The sequence below is a fragment of the Podarcis pityusensis genome (genome assembly GCF_964106645.2).
Source record: "Podarcis pityusensis genome assembly, chromosome: 5".
Taxonomy (NCBI): Eukaryota; Metazoa; Chordata; class Lepidosauria; order Squamata; family Lacertidae; genus Podarcis; species Podarcis pityusensis.
In genome coordinates, this window is record NC_138032.1 from 55,725,227 (window position 1) to 55,738,884 (window position 13,658).

General features: G+C 41.2%; 1 long non-coding RNA gene across 1 annotated transcript; it reads right to left on the reverse strand.

Moving 5' to 3' along the window:
* Positions 1 to 3,621: 3,621 nt before the first annotated feature.
* Positions 3,622 to 6,509, reverse strand: LOC308477476. The gene is made up of 3 exons (XR_013986580.1): positions 6,383 to 6,509; positions 5,094 to 5,354; positions 3,622 to 3,960 (listed from the first exon to the last, which is right to left on the reverse strand). It is a non-coding gene; the product is annotated as an uncharacterized lncRNA (long non-coding RNA).
* Positions 6,510 to 13,658: the final 7,149 nt, after the last annotated feature.

A 13,658-nucleotide genomic window follows, 5' to 3' on the forward strand; every position in this document is an offset into this window, starting at 1 on the left:
AAGTGGTGGGATGGAGCCCTGCTTGGATTGGAGAAGGAAAGTTGGCTAGATCCTCCTATGCAGGGATGCTCTGGCCTTTGGGACTTGGATTTGGGTCAGGGGGAGAGTGGCGCTCTGAAGTATCTTTTGGACTTTAGTTCTGACTATGGAGAGTGGGCTGACCTGTTGAGAAGGAATAAAGACATTGCTAGGTTGGAGCTCCCCCGAGATCTACTCCTCAGTGCCAAAGGAAGGAAATTAAGACCAAGATCAGCAGAAGACAAAGTAATGTGCATGGATATATATGAAGAAGATCTGCAGAAGGGACAGGGAAGAGAGTTAAGAGCCTCGGACAGAAGCTCACCAGGTAAATGGACTATATGGTATTGATAGAAAGGGCTGACAGAATCCGAGACCAGGGAGAGGAGACGGTGGAAGAGGATTGGGGGGGGGGAGCATAAAATTAATTTTATTTAGAGAAATGTTGTAAAATTAATGAGTGTTAGAAAAATGTTGGAATGAAATTATACGGCTTTAGTAGAAATGTTATAGGGAGTACAAATAAGTTTTAGGGTATTAATGGTAAGATAAGGTTAAAATAAATTATGATAATTATATGATAGAAAATAGTGAAAGATGGAAAGGATTTGCTGAAACAATTAATAACTAGAATACAAAAAGGGAGGTGTGAGGAGGTCGATGAAACAAGTTAATGAAAGATAAAGATATGGAAATATTGGATATGTTTTTAACTGTTTCTGCTTTTTGTTTTGATGTATTGTGTTTTTTATGCTTTTCTTTTTTATGTATATGTATTGTAATGTGTTGATTTGTACTGTTTATTTTTTTATTTTTTTTCTTTAATTCTTAAACTTTTAATATATATTTTTTTTAAAAAAAAAAAAGATGATCAGAACCTATAACGCTAATTGTGGCATGACTACACTGGCTACCAATTAGTTTCCAGGCTCAGGTCAAAGAGTTGGATTTGGCCTATAAAGCCTTATGCTGCTCAGGAACCCTGTAACACCTCAAGGACCACCTCTCTCCACATGAACCAGGCTGGATCCTGTGTTCTTCATCTGAGGCCCTTCTTCATCCACCCACTCCATGAGAGGTTTGGAGGATGACAGATGAGAACAGGCCTTTTCATTGGTGTTCCCTAGCACAGCTTGTAGAATGCTCTCGCCAGGGAGGCATGCCTAGAAGCATTTTTATCCTGTTATAGGTACCAGACAAAAACTTTAGTTTCCCCCCAGGATTTTGGCCTTCTTCTGAAAGATATTGTGGCCTATTTTAAAGGAGTGGGATTTATAGTCCTGCTTTTTGATTAGCTGTGTGTATCCTATTTGAATTGTTGTGTTTTTAGGTTTTTATTTTATTTACGGGGAAAGGGGGTGCACACACACAAAAACCCTTTTGGCATCACAGTGCAGAATGGCATCATAGGAATGGGTAAAGCAACAAAAAACTAAAAGCAATAATACACTGTCATTTTTAATGACAAATTGCAAAGTCTTTGGGGAGGGGATTTTCTTGGGAGGTGAAATGTTAAAGACAGAGCTATATAGCTACCATAACATGTAGTGTGGCCATGATTTTCTAGGCTCATCTAGATTTTTCTAGTTCATCTGTCTCTAAACTTTTTATAGCAATGTAAAGTTAGTCAGCAGGGTCTGGAAAACATACTGCATGTTATGGAGCTTTAACCATTCTAAAATTAAAATGTGATTTTCAGGAAACTGTTTCTCAGAAAAAGCAATAATTTCTTACAGAGGTGACTAATTTGGGACCCATGGGCTATATATGGCCGCCAGAAGGATTTTTGTGATCCTTAAAAAATATATCAAAAAATGTGTTTTTTAAAAAATTACTCATATACCATGACACACGTATCTTGAAAAATTAGCTTGTTTTCAATAGACAAGTGAGATGTTCACACATTTCCACATTGTCATCAGTGGTGGACGTTGACGTCTCAAATTTCAGTGGTGCCTTGTGTGATGCTCAAAACCGGCACCCCATGCCTCACCTCTCGCCTACCATTTGATGTAACAATTGTGGCATTCCAGAAGCTCTGCACCCACCTCACCTCTGCTCCCCTTGATCTGCCTTATCTGTTATGTCTGCTTTGGCCTCTACTGTTTTTGGAAAGAGAACATTAGTATGTTTTATACAAAATGTAAAAGATCACATTTCATATATTGTTCTTTTAGAACATATTACTTAGCATCTGGAACTGCATATCACTAAGAATGTGTCTCTAACTCCTAGTCTAGACAAAATCCTAGAAATCTTTTCATAGGCCAAATGCTTTGGATCAAAATCCAAAGGATGTCAAATGTTTTCTTTTTTTCTTTTTCCCTCCCTCTGCCCTTTTTCTGGTTTAATATTCTTTTCTGGTTTAATATCTGACAGGCCTTTTTGAAAGAGATTTATTTTCTATAGCTCACTTAGGAGATACCATGGCCAAAACAAGTTTTCTGCTTCCAGGAACTGTTAATAGTACTGAATATATTGTTCATCGCGGGGAATCAAAGTGTACTGAAACCCACTCAAATATGGCATGCTCATTTGAGAAAACTTGGCAAGTTTTTGTATGCTTCTTTTCTTCTGATTTGTGTAAATTGACTTGGAGAAGTTCTGATTTGATTACTAGACCATCCTTATGATAATGTGCCTTAGGTGGGCCTGTGATGCTGGAAGCTGGCACAGCCTATCCTTGAAAAGCACAGCAAGAAGGAACTTAATGAAAAGCATCTGAGAAGGCTGCCAATTGTGATGCATTCATCCAGCAGGACAGTCAGAGATCTCTAAATCAGTCTGCTTCTACTCTTCATCTGAGGGGGAGCCACATCAATAATCAACATGCAAAACAAATCAAGGATAACAAGCGAAGCTGAGGCAGGGCTGCAAGAGCATATGCCTCTAAAAGAGTAACACTAATCATGGGCTTAAAGATAGGCAACTCACGGTGGCCAGAGCTGCCTCTGCTGTAACAGCAACATGATTTCCCACCACCTGAGATGCCACCATGGCTATGGCTTCACACTGAGTAGGGTTCACTTTTTCTGGCATAATGCCGCTTCCAGTTTCATTTTCAGGCAATATTAGATGCCCTAGACCAGACCATGGTCCAGAACCCAGAAAACAGATGTCTTTAGCTATCTTCATCCGCCTGCAAGTCACAGAATTCATTGCCCCACTCAGGATAACTAGGGCACCATGAGCAGCAAGGGCTTCAGATTTGTTTGGAGCAGTAATGAAGGGCAAGCTTGTTAGCACAGCCACCTTAGCAGCCATCTTCTCAGGAAAACCAGTTCTTGTAGTCATCTGAATACAAACAGAAGTGCCAACAGCACTGATAAGATCCTAGTGATTCCATGTCTGACTTGCTGCACCTAAGCACTAAATTCCTGCCCAAGGGGAAAGGGAACTGCATCCCTTAAAACAGAATTTAAGATTGGAAAAATGTGAAATTGGGGGAACCAAAATTGACAGATTTGTCCACCCCTAGTTACAACAAAATCAATAAAGGATATTTTGGCACCTTAAAGAACAACTATTTTAAATGATACAAGATTTTGTAGGCTTGAGTCCATCCGGTGTCAAGAAATCTCATCCATGAAAGCTTATGCCAGCAGTAGACTATAATTCCCATCAGCCTCAGTCACTATGGTCAGTGTTGGGGATGGTGGGAGTCCCAAAAATATCTGGAGGGCATCACATTGACTACCTCTGGCTTATGCCACAACAATAATAAAAAGATCTTTAATGTGCCACATAACTTTGTTCAAAATGGAAGGTGTTGCAATATTTCACTAATGAACGAAAGTTGCAGGAAAGTTTTCTGAGAAGTCAGAGTTCTAGCATTATGTTGTAATACTGGTGTAACTATGAAGAATTGTTTGTGCAGCACTTATCTGAACCAATACAAAAGGGCAAAAGTATTCTGTAAACACACCACCACATGATACATTCCTGGAAGACAAGAAGAAAGCAGGAATCAAAAGGACAAAAGGACAGCTGCAGCAGGGTGAAGAACAATAGCAAAAAAAAAATTGTTTGCTTCTCAGTTTCTGTGGAATATGCTTTTTCAGATCTTCATACTGTACTTCCCATTATATTTTAACTCTTTCTCTCTCTGATGCCATTTGTGTGGCTGCAACCAACTGATTTTGTTGTTGTTGTTAGAAACACCACTCTCCCAAGGCTATATTAACATTTTATGAGGTTTTGTATTCCTGTGGGAGTAAAATGATTCCACAGTTCACCTTTAAAACAGAAGTCTGTAAAACAGTAACTTATAAATAGAAGTTTTGGCCAACTGTGCAGTGTCTTCAATCAAGGTGTTTCATGAAAATATATTCTATTCAAGCTGCTTGATGTTGACATCTATATTGTGGTTTGTTAAGTTACAGTACCTTGTGAGGTCTGAACCAAGAAACTGTAGTTTGTGCACTACTTGAAAACTAGGTTATAGGATCTGATCCTGGAAGATCCAGGCTTGATCCCAGTTACTTTCCAGAGAGTCAGAGGCAGCTGCTCATGGTAGGTCTTATATTACTGGTCACCCATTCCTTCAGAAGTAATCTGTCAAAGGCCACATGCCACTTGTACAGGATGAGAGCCCAAAGTGGGCAATTTGCAGGATTGCATAGCAAATTTGCTCACTTACACCCCATATCTCTCCTCCTTTCTCTGCTCCCCCTCCCTCTCTCCATCCAGTTTACATTCTCATACTGCCTTGCCCTCCTCCACTAACACAGATTACAAGTGACTGCTTGCAGTTGGCTTTCCTTCCATTGTTTTGTCCATTTCCATTTCCCCCTTTCTACCGCCCCCCCTCCCCACCCCAGGATTCCCCAACCCTTCAGTTTCCTGCCAAGTTTTTTTCACCCAGCCTTATTGTGTAGCAGCTACATCTTCTCTACCTCTCTACCCCTATCTCTCACATTCACAAAACAGGAGAAGAAATGACCGCAAGGTGGTGAACTGGGCAGCTATAGTGAACCTGCAGTGTCCCAGAGAACTGCATTAAACTAGACTGGCAACAACAGGTTCCCGAGCACTGCACTAGGGCATGCATGTAATGGATCAGTTGTAGGACTTACTGGTGTGACCTTGACCATTTATGCTGAAAGTTATTATGTGTTCTATGTTCTTGAGCAAACTACTTGAATCCAATAGATCTTAGTTAATCAAGTCACATGAATATTGTCATGCAACCAGACAGGTTTCTTAGGGTCCTTGGAGATTATGGCAAACAATGTGCTGTCAGTTGACCCATCAAAGATCCTATAGAGAAGAAGCTTGTCCCTTCCAAACATTATTTATCTGCAAAGTTGTTTCCAAGCTGAACAAGTGTTGTAAGTCTGCAAATGAAAAAAGCTGATTATTTGGGGTTGCATTTTCCACCTTGCTCAGGATGAAAGTGTAATTCAGATTATTTGCAGCTGGACAGCTGGAAATACGCGCCCCTTCTACCAGCATCTTTTTCTTTGCTAATGCCTACAAGATGATACGTTTATATGTTTGAAAGGTAGATTTCTTTGATAAAAGTATGTTCCACTGAAATTTATAGCTTTCACATGCAGACCAGATGAACTAGAAATAGCAATCTGGCAAATATGATCTCTCTCAAAATAATGCTTGACTCATTCTGTGATTGTTATTTCAAGTTTCAAACCCCAAATATTTATAAATTCGTTTTTATTGTGCTTCTTGCCATATTGGTACACTAGCCTGTGTACAGCACATTGTCAAAACAGCAAATGATGCATCTTGGAAAGTCCACACCTCTAAAATAGACACCTTATTTAACTAGGTGTTTTGGGACTATAATTCCCATCATCCCTGACCACTGGTCCTGTTAGCTAGGGATGATGGGAGTTGTAGTCCCAAAACAGCTGGAGGGCCAAGTTTGGCCATCACTGAGATAAAGGCATGACTTTACTGCAACATATTTTATTTCTCCTATCAATGGGGAGCCTGATCCAATCATGTGTGAATGAGTGCGAGAGAGCAAGCGTTCGTCTCATTGTCAGAATCTCACAGGAAGAGATGGTGAGTGGGAGATCACGCTCCAAATTCACACTCGGAGAAAGGCATTTGGAAGCCGACGAAAACCACGTCTGTTAAAATGACTTTTATTATAAAGGAGGAACAGAATAACTTTTCTCCAGCATAAAATGCCCTTACAATACCAAATCCTGTCTTGTGCAATAAACTAATACTGCAGTCATTTCCCCCAGTCCAGTTCCTTAGGATGTTGTGACGTCCCCTGGCTGTTCCTGTGAATGTGATGTAGCTCCTTGGCATCGCTGCTAGCCAAATCCCAATTCACCTTACAGCTCTTCTCTCTCCTGCCATTATTTTTCCTCCCTGCCTCTATCTACCACACCTGGAACTTGGCTGCAGGGTCCCCTCACTGAATGTGCTTCACAAACTCACAGCAACACTTTCTTCTTCCTTCCTAGCCCACCCTTCCTGCTCTTCTCTTCTCTTCCCCCTTCCCCTGCCTAACTGCCCCATTGTCACTTTCCCAACATTCCGATTCCCTTGGCAACAGTTGCCATGACTGCCCAGAACGCTCTCGCCCTCAGCTAGTTACACACACACACACACACCTATCCTCTGTTTTTCCCCAGGCAACTAGCCTTATGAAATACACGAAAACCAAAACAGAAATGTTAAATGAAAATATGACTATACCTATGTCATCTGTCCCGGGGCATTTCCGGGTGGGGGTTTCATATTGCAAATGGGTTGTTCAAATGTCATCACAACAGCAGCTAGGGGGTGTGGTGTTAGCGTTGAATTATCTGCAGAAAGAGTAAATCCAGATAAAATGGGGGAAATCCAGGCTGGCATTTTGATGGCAATGATGTCATGTGAAGCCTACAAAAAATAATAATGCATGAAGTGTGCCTATCCCACAAGAAACACCCACCTGGAAGCACCCGGAAATACATTTAAAAAGTGTGGCTTAACAAAAGTTTCCCAGGTTCTTTAACTGAGCAATTTCTGAGTTCAACCAGCGAGAGCTATTGATTAACACTCGTGTTCTGCAACTGTTTGCGAGCCTGTTTTTGTAAGCCTGACAGTTTGTTATCTGGATGTGTTTTGCTCATTAGCCTTAGGTCAGTGTGAAGGATCTTTCCAAGATAACACAATGTACTTTGAAATCTAAAAACCTAAAAAATAGTAAGAGTAGGTTTTATCTCTGGACTCTTTGAAGAAAATTAGGAGAAAAGTATCATGAACAAAATGCGCATAAGCAGAAATCAGGATTTGGCAATCTCTTTTAGAGGTGATGGTTTTTTCCACTTCTGTAAGTTGCAGACCATAAGTAAATTATGAATGTTGTTCCTTGGGCACATTCTAAACACGGCAGCATTAGTTAAGAAGCTCCTTAAAGCAGTAGCGCAGTCCCTTGGGGAAGCAAACAGAACAAGGTTAACTTTCTTGCTTAGATGCTTTGAAGACAAAACTGCTTGTGTCGGCTGTTGCCCATGAAATCTCATGCTAAATTAAAATCAATTTGTCACAAAGATGCTGTAGTCGGCTATAGCACTCTGAAATCCCAAATACACAGGGCTGATATTTCCTTGCGATTTTGGTCAGCTCCTTGAAGATCTTTCGCTTCCTCTCAAATTATCCTGTCAATGCTATGGAACGGTTCACAGGCCAGGAAGGTCCCCGAAGATTGTTTAACGCAACCTCTTCCCTCAGGCAGATTCCTCCAAACATTCTTGGACGTTCCCATTCCACCTCATGATGAGCGTGGTGTATTATGAAGCGAAAGCTAGAAAGGTTCCCTAAGGCAGGGAGGCCTGCTTGATTCAAGGGATGCATTATTCAAGTACAAAAGTGCTTGACTAGAACATCACAACTACTACTCCATTCTAAGGCAGTTTTTGTATGCCTGTTTTTTTTTGGGGGGGGCATGTGCAGCATGAGGACAGTCCACCGTGCCTCCCTTTTGAGAATCTATAAAACAACCATCTTGCCTGGGTGATCAAATAATCTTTTCATTGGCGCCAAAATTGTGTTAGGGATTCTCTGAGTCTGACAGCTTATCCTCACTGAGAGGAAATTACTTGAACCATTAAACGAATTCACCAAAGGATGAGTGCAAAAGAAATATCTTTCACAGGACTGAATGGAATCATTTTTTAAAAACATTGCCATCTGTATCACCCGAACTTTCCACAGCAAACCAAAACTGTTCTGCACATAATTATCTTGGTCTTAGGTAGGTGAGAATGGAGGTGGGAAAGAGGAACACGGCAACAGAATGACACATTGTGCTGTCACACACATGTTTTTTGCTCCCTGGTAATCGACATGGCAGCAGGTGACAGCAACTTATGGCAGGCAATTAAAGTGTGGCTGCAGAGTGTCAGAACTGGATACCTAACTTGCAGCGGTTATCACTGCCCCAGATTTGATCTCCAGTCTCTGAACTTCAAGAAAATAGTTTCCTTAAGTCCTAAGAAAAGTGCTGCATTTTTCCTTTAAATTCTAGCTTTGGAAGTGTGCTTACTATTCATTTATTCCTAGGGTCCAGGAGAATTTTTAACCATCCTGTCTACTTCCCTACTGCACTCCTGTATTCAGTGTAGGTGATATCATTCAGTATAAGTTGGAACAAGCAAAGCATACCATGCCCCAAACAAGTTTCATTTAAAATAAAATAAAATAAATAAAATAAAATAAAAATTGCTCCATAGATGAAACCAGGCCACATGTGCCCAAAGTTTAAACAAGCAAAAAGGGACATCAGTCATTCTAACCTGGGAATGTGGAAGTCCTCAAATATGGAGAAATTGCTGAGATGCTTCCAAGTACCATCTCCAATGGTAGGAGTTTTGTGATCTTTGCTTAGTAGTTTCACGCACAGAGTCAGCTGTGATCCCACCTACTGCCTGAATGTGGCCTTCAACGGGGGGGGGGGGGAGTTTCCCACTACTAATCTATTGGCTGCAGGAGCTGTATATTCATTTCACCTCTTCCACTCTGAATTAATTGTAGAAAAGATCAAGCATGTTCGCATTAGTATTATTCTAAAATTCAAAAGCTCTTCAGAGAAGAGCAAAAGCACGTGATCATTCATGCTCCAAAGAATATGTAAATAGCAAGTAAAGACCTTAACTTTAATGTCATGTGAGCTGTAAACATCTTCTACAATTAGCCATATGCTTCTTCTAGCTTACAACTTTAACTCCATGCACCGATATTTTGCCTTTTTCTTTTAAGACTCAGTTCTACTATGTTGCAATTTAGGTCTGAAGCTGAGGTCAGGGGTAAATATCACAACTAAAAGAGAAAGGGAAATAAACTCTCCTCTGCCCTTTCAAAAGCTTAAGCAAGTTGAATTGTTTTCACCTGTAGCAACAGGAAGGTAAGGAACCAAATGAATTCTGCTGAGAAATCAAAATCTGGGGGCCACTACAGAAAAGACTCTGTTCCTGATGCTGCCGAGCTTTCTTCAGATAGTGGCATCTCTTGGAGCAGAGCCCCTCCTAAAGAAATCAGCATTATGGTTAGGTTTACATGGGACAAGGAGACCACATGTGGCTAAGCTGTTTAAGGCTTCAAAGATCAGTGTCAGGGATTGAATTGCACTCAGAAACCAACATGAAGACATCAAATATCATTCATCACCAGAGGTATGTACTCAGAATTTTGGGTTCCTATTAAAAGCCTGTTTGCTGCTCGGGGGGGGGGGGGGCTGCTGTTTTCAAATGTTTTTCAAGGGCAGTCCTGTGTAAAGTGCATGTTATTAGAAAAAGGATTTTCTTGCTGGTCAGGTAGGGCTGGGGGTAACCCTGATCTGAAATCCTGGAGAGCTGCAGGAGTGTAGAAAATGCTGAGCTTGATGGATCAATGGTCTGACTTGGTGGAAGGCAGCTTCCTATGTTTCTCATTTTAATCATTCTCTATATACATACTTTGCTTTGCATGAAATCTCTGTGTGTAAATTATATATTCTTGCATTAGCCTGACCTCTTGTGGTATTCTTAGCTTCAGAACTGACAACTCATCTGGCAATTAGGTTATATCATGATACACTTTAAAATCAACGTTCACTCTTCTTTCTCCAAAAGCTCCGGGCCAATTTTTCACTGACTTTAATAGCCCTTCTAGCAGGTGAACTGATTAACGAACTCTGCACTAATACAGATGTCTTTCCACCTGAGCTTCAGGTGGCCTCTCCATCTTCCTGCATTTGCATGTTTGCTCAGGTTTGTTGGTTTTGGTTTGTAGTCATAACTACCTTTTCAATAGTTAGATAAACTGCTTGGGGGCAGGGGGTGAACATGTCACATCACAGGGGTCAGCCAACCAGTGCCCTGTGCAATTGGCTTATGTTGCAAACAGGAAGAATCAGATTTCTGGGATTTGGTCCTGAAGAGAAGACTATAGTTCCTCTTCTGGTGTCCCACTCATGTGATGAAAAAAGTGAGGAGAGATCGCAGCAGCCCCCACTCATAGAATGATATGTGTAGAATGATTTGCATGAATGGCAAATACAGTGTTACCTCTGGATGCGAATGCAACCTGCGTCTGCACATGCACAGGTCGCAATTCGCCACTTCCTTGCATGCGTGTGACGTCATTTTGAGTATCTGCGCATGCACGAGTGGTGAAACCCAGAAGTAACACGTTCCATTACTTCCAGGTCGCCGTGGAGCATAACCTGAAAATGCTCAACCTGAAGTATATTAGCCCGAGGTATGACTGTGTGTCACTGATTGGGTGCCTGTTCACCTATACAGAACTACCTGTACCTTCAGGTGTTTGCATGGGGCCTCCTGTCAGAATCAGTACATGAAAGGAAAGGGTCCATAGGGTCATTAATCTTATGAGCAGAGCCCCTGAAGGGGGTGGTACATATGTGTGGAATATGGCAAGTGGAATTTCTCCGTGGGGTTAATAACTCAAAGTTGTGTATGTCATGCACAGCCTAAGCCTTCAAAAAGAACTCTCTCTTTTTTGTTCTCGTAGTAGGTGTGTTACTCTCTTGCATGCAGAAAGGGAGGAGCAAATATCCCCATTTCTTTCTGCAACAGCATTTATCTTCTTAATCTTGGTAGAACTGATTTTTCTTTTGTTTCAAACCCTTGACGATAAAGTACATAGTATCTCAGACATTTAAAAACAACGAATAAAGTATCTAAGCTTGCATACTGTGTAACAGTATGTAAAGCTACTTTTGAATATCACTCACTAGCCAACTACTAGATTGGAATGTGACTAAAATAGATTTGTTCCTGTCCTGCATTTGCCAACACAGGTGGGTGGATTAAATTATCCTCTAACTAGCAAGACCAAGGAGCTTTCCAATAGGTCAGAAAAGGTTGCTAAGAGAGCAGGAAGCTGTCCAGCTATAGAGTCACATGGAGCTGAGACAGATAAGATGGTACACCAGGATTGTCTATGCACCACTTGCATTAGTTCTGGCCCCCTAACTAACCCTGCCACTCAACTCCTTCCTGGAACATCAGCTGGGCCCTGATCAAGAAAAAATGTGTTTGGCTATTACCCCCTTTCCCCAAAAGTCTTGTTCCTTGTGGTCTAAAACTCTGCTTGAACACCCTTTCATCTCTTTTCTCAGGATTGTGGGGTTAATTTGGGGGTGAGAGGTGGAACCAGCCAGAATGCATTTGCCCCCATAAATCTGGAATCCTTACAAGTGAGGCACTTTCCTTGGTGGTATACTGTATGAGGAGGTTTACTGTATCTGTCTCCACTGGCCCCCTCTTGATTCCCATATAGAAATTAGGGCCAACAATGGGACCCTCCTCTGAGCAGGAAGATCCTACCTGGATTTAGTTGTAGTTCCTGTAGGGTAGAGGTGGAAACTTTTTACAGCCTCTTGAGCGACCTTGCAAGGGACATATGCTAGTAGTGGCTGGGGCCATAGGCAAAAGTAGGACAGATATGGCTATTACATTTATACAACAGGATTCAACCTCAATCTGTTAGCCTGGGGGAGAGGACAGAACCCTGAGGCACCCCATAAGTGAGAGCCCAGGGGTCTGAACACTCATCCCCCACCACCACTTTCTGAACATGGCCCTAGCCCGCCGGTGATCATCGACCAGCGTGACCAAGGCAGTTTCAGTCCCATGATGAGGCCTGAATACCAACTGGAAGGGATCCAAATGGTCCTCTTCTTCCAGGCGTGCCTGGAGTTGTTCAGCAACCACTCGCTCAATCACCTTTCCCAAATGGAAGATTTGAGACTAACAAATGTAATAAATAATAATAGCTCACATAATCTTCTTTTTCTCAGCAATAAAAAATAAAACATCAGACCTGTTATCATTACAGGTACACACTTGTAACAGGCCTGTATCTATAGCTTTTCAAAAGTAGCTATCATGTTGAAGAGAGGAGAGGCCTATTTATTTATAAAATACATCTAATACATAATAAAACCATGTGAAATATTGTTAATTATCTCCCCCCCCCTTCAAATTAAATTTAGCTTAATCCAATAAAGAGTTTTCCAAGGAATATTCTCTTTCTATATCAGGATGTTGGTTAACATTGGCCAAAGAGGTTAGGTCTCTTTGTATAAATAATATGTCCCTGGGGCATTGCTTATATTCCAGTTTAGTACCATGCCATCAACATAGTACCGAGAAACCTCTGTAATTGGATGAATTGAGCAGTTTTGTAACACCAAGCACTTAATCTAGTTTGATCTATGCACATAAACATAGCCTTGGAAGTTGCATATGATTTAATTTTAGCAGGAAATTAAATAGACGCAAAGAGCTCATCCTTTCTGGGAGTGTTACAGTCACTTCTCAACATCATCAGCATAATGGCGTGAGCGCTGCTTTTCTGTTGCCTTGTTGCTGAAGATCCCTGAACAGAGCCCTTCTAGCCATTTCTTAATATGTGCAGAAAAGCCTGAATTGTGGCCATACTGACTTCCAAATATCAAGTAGAAGATCCAATATTAAATATTAGTTCCTATCAAATAGAATCAGATACCAAATGTCAAGTGTCAATAATCAAACCCTGACAACATTTTTTTTTAAAGCCTGATGGCCATTATAAAATTACCTTAGGCTATATATGAATCTCTGAGAATACTGGAAAAGTTGTTTGGTATCCCGGTGGTCCTAATCGGAGAAACTTGAAAACCAGATCTCAGTTTGGGAATATTCTACAGCCTACAGCATGCTCCCTTTCTCCCTCCTCTCCACATGAGTAAAATATCACAGCTCCTCATGAGCCTCAAGCAATTTTTCACTCTATTTTCTCTGCATTGAAAAGGATCTCCCCATGCTCTCCACTGTCAAAGCATCTGCACTGGGGATTGCAACAAAATCTAGGGAAATCTGCAGATTGAAGTCCCAAGTGACAGTATGGTTAAGATATACAGTAATTTGCACACCCTGGGACCTTTGGGTGAATGATAGATTATAAATACTTATAACAAAGCAAATCAAATTAAATAATTAAATTCAGCTGCTGGGCATGGAAGCCATTTCGAAGTTTCCACTAAACTAGCAAGTCGCAGGCAAAAAGTTGGGCTCCACGTATTCTTGGTGGCTCAAAATAGGAGCAAACGGAAAGTGCCCAAGAGACTCATCCTTTCATACAAAGTCTGCTGTGAGCCAAGATACCAGTGAAAAACTGAGGCACTTCCCCTC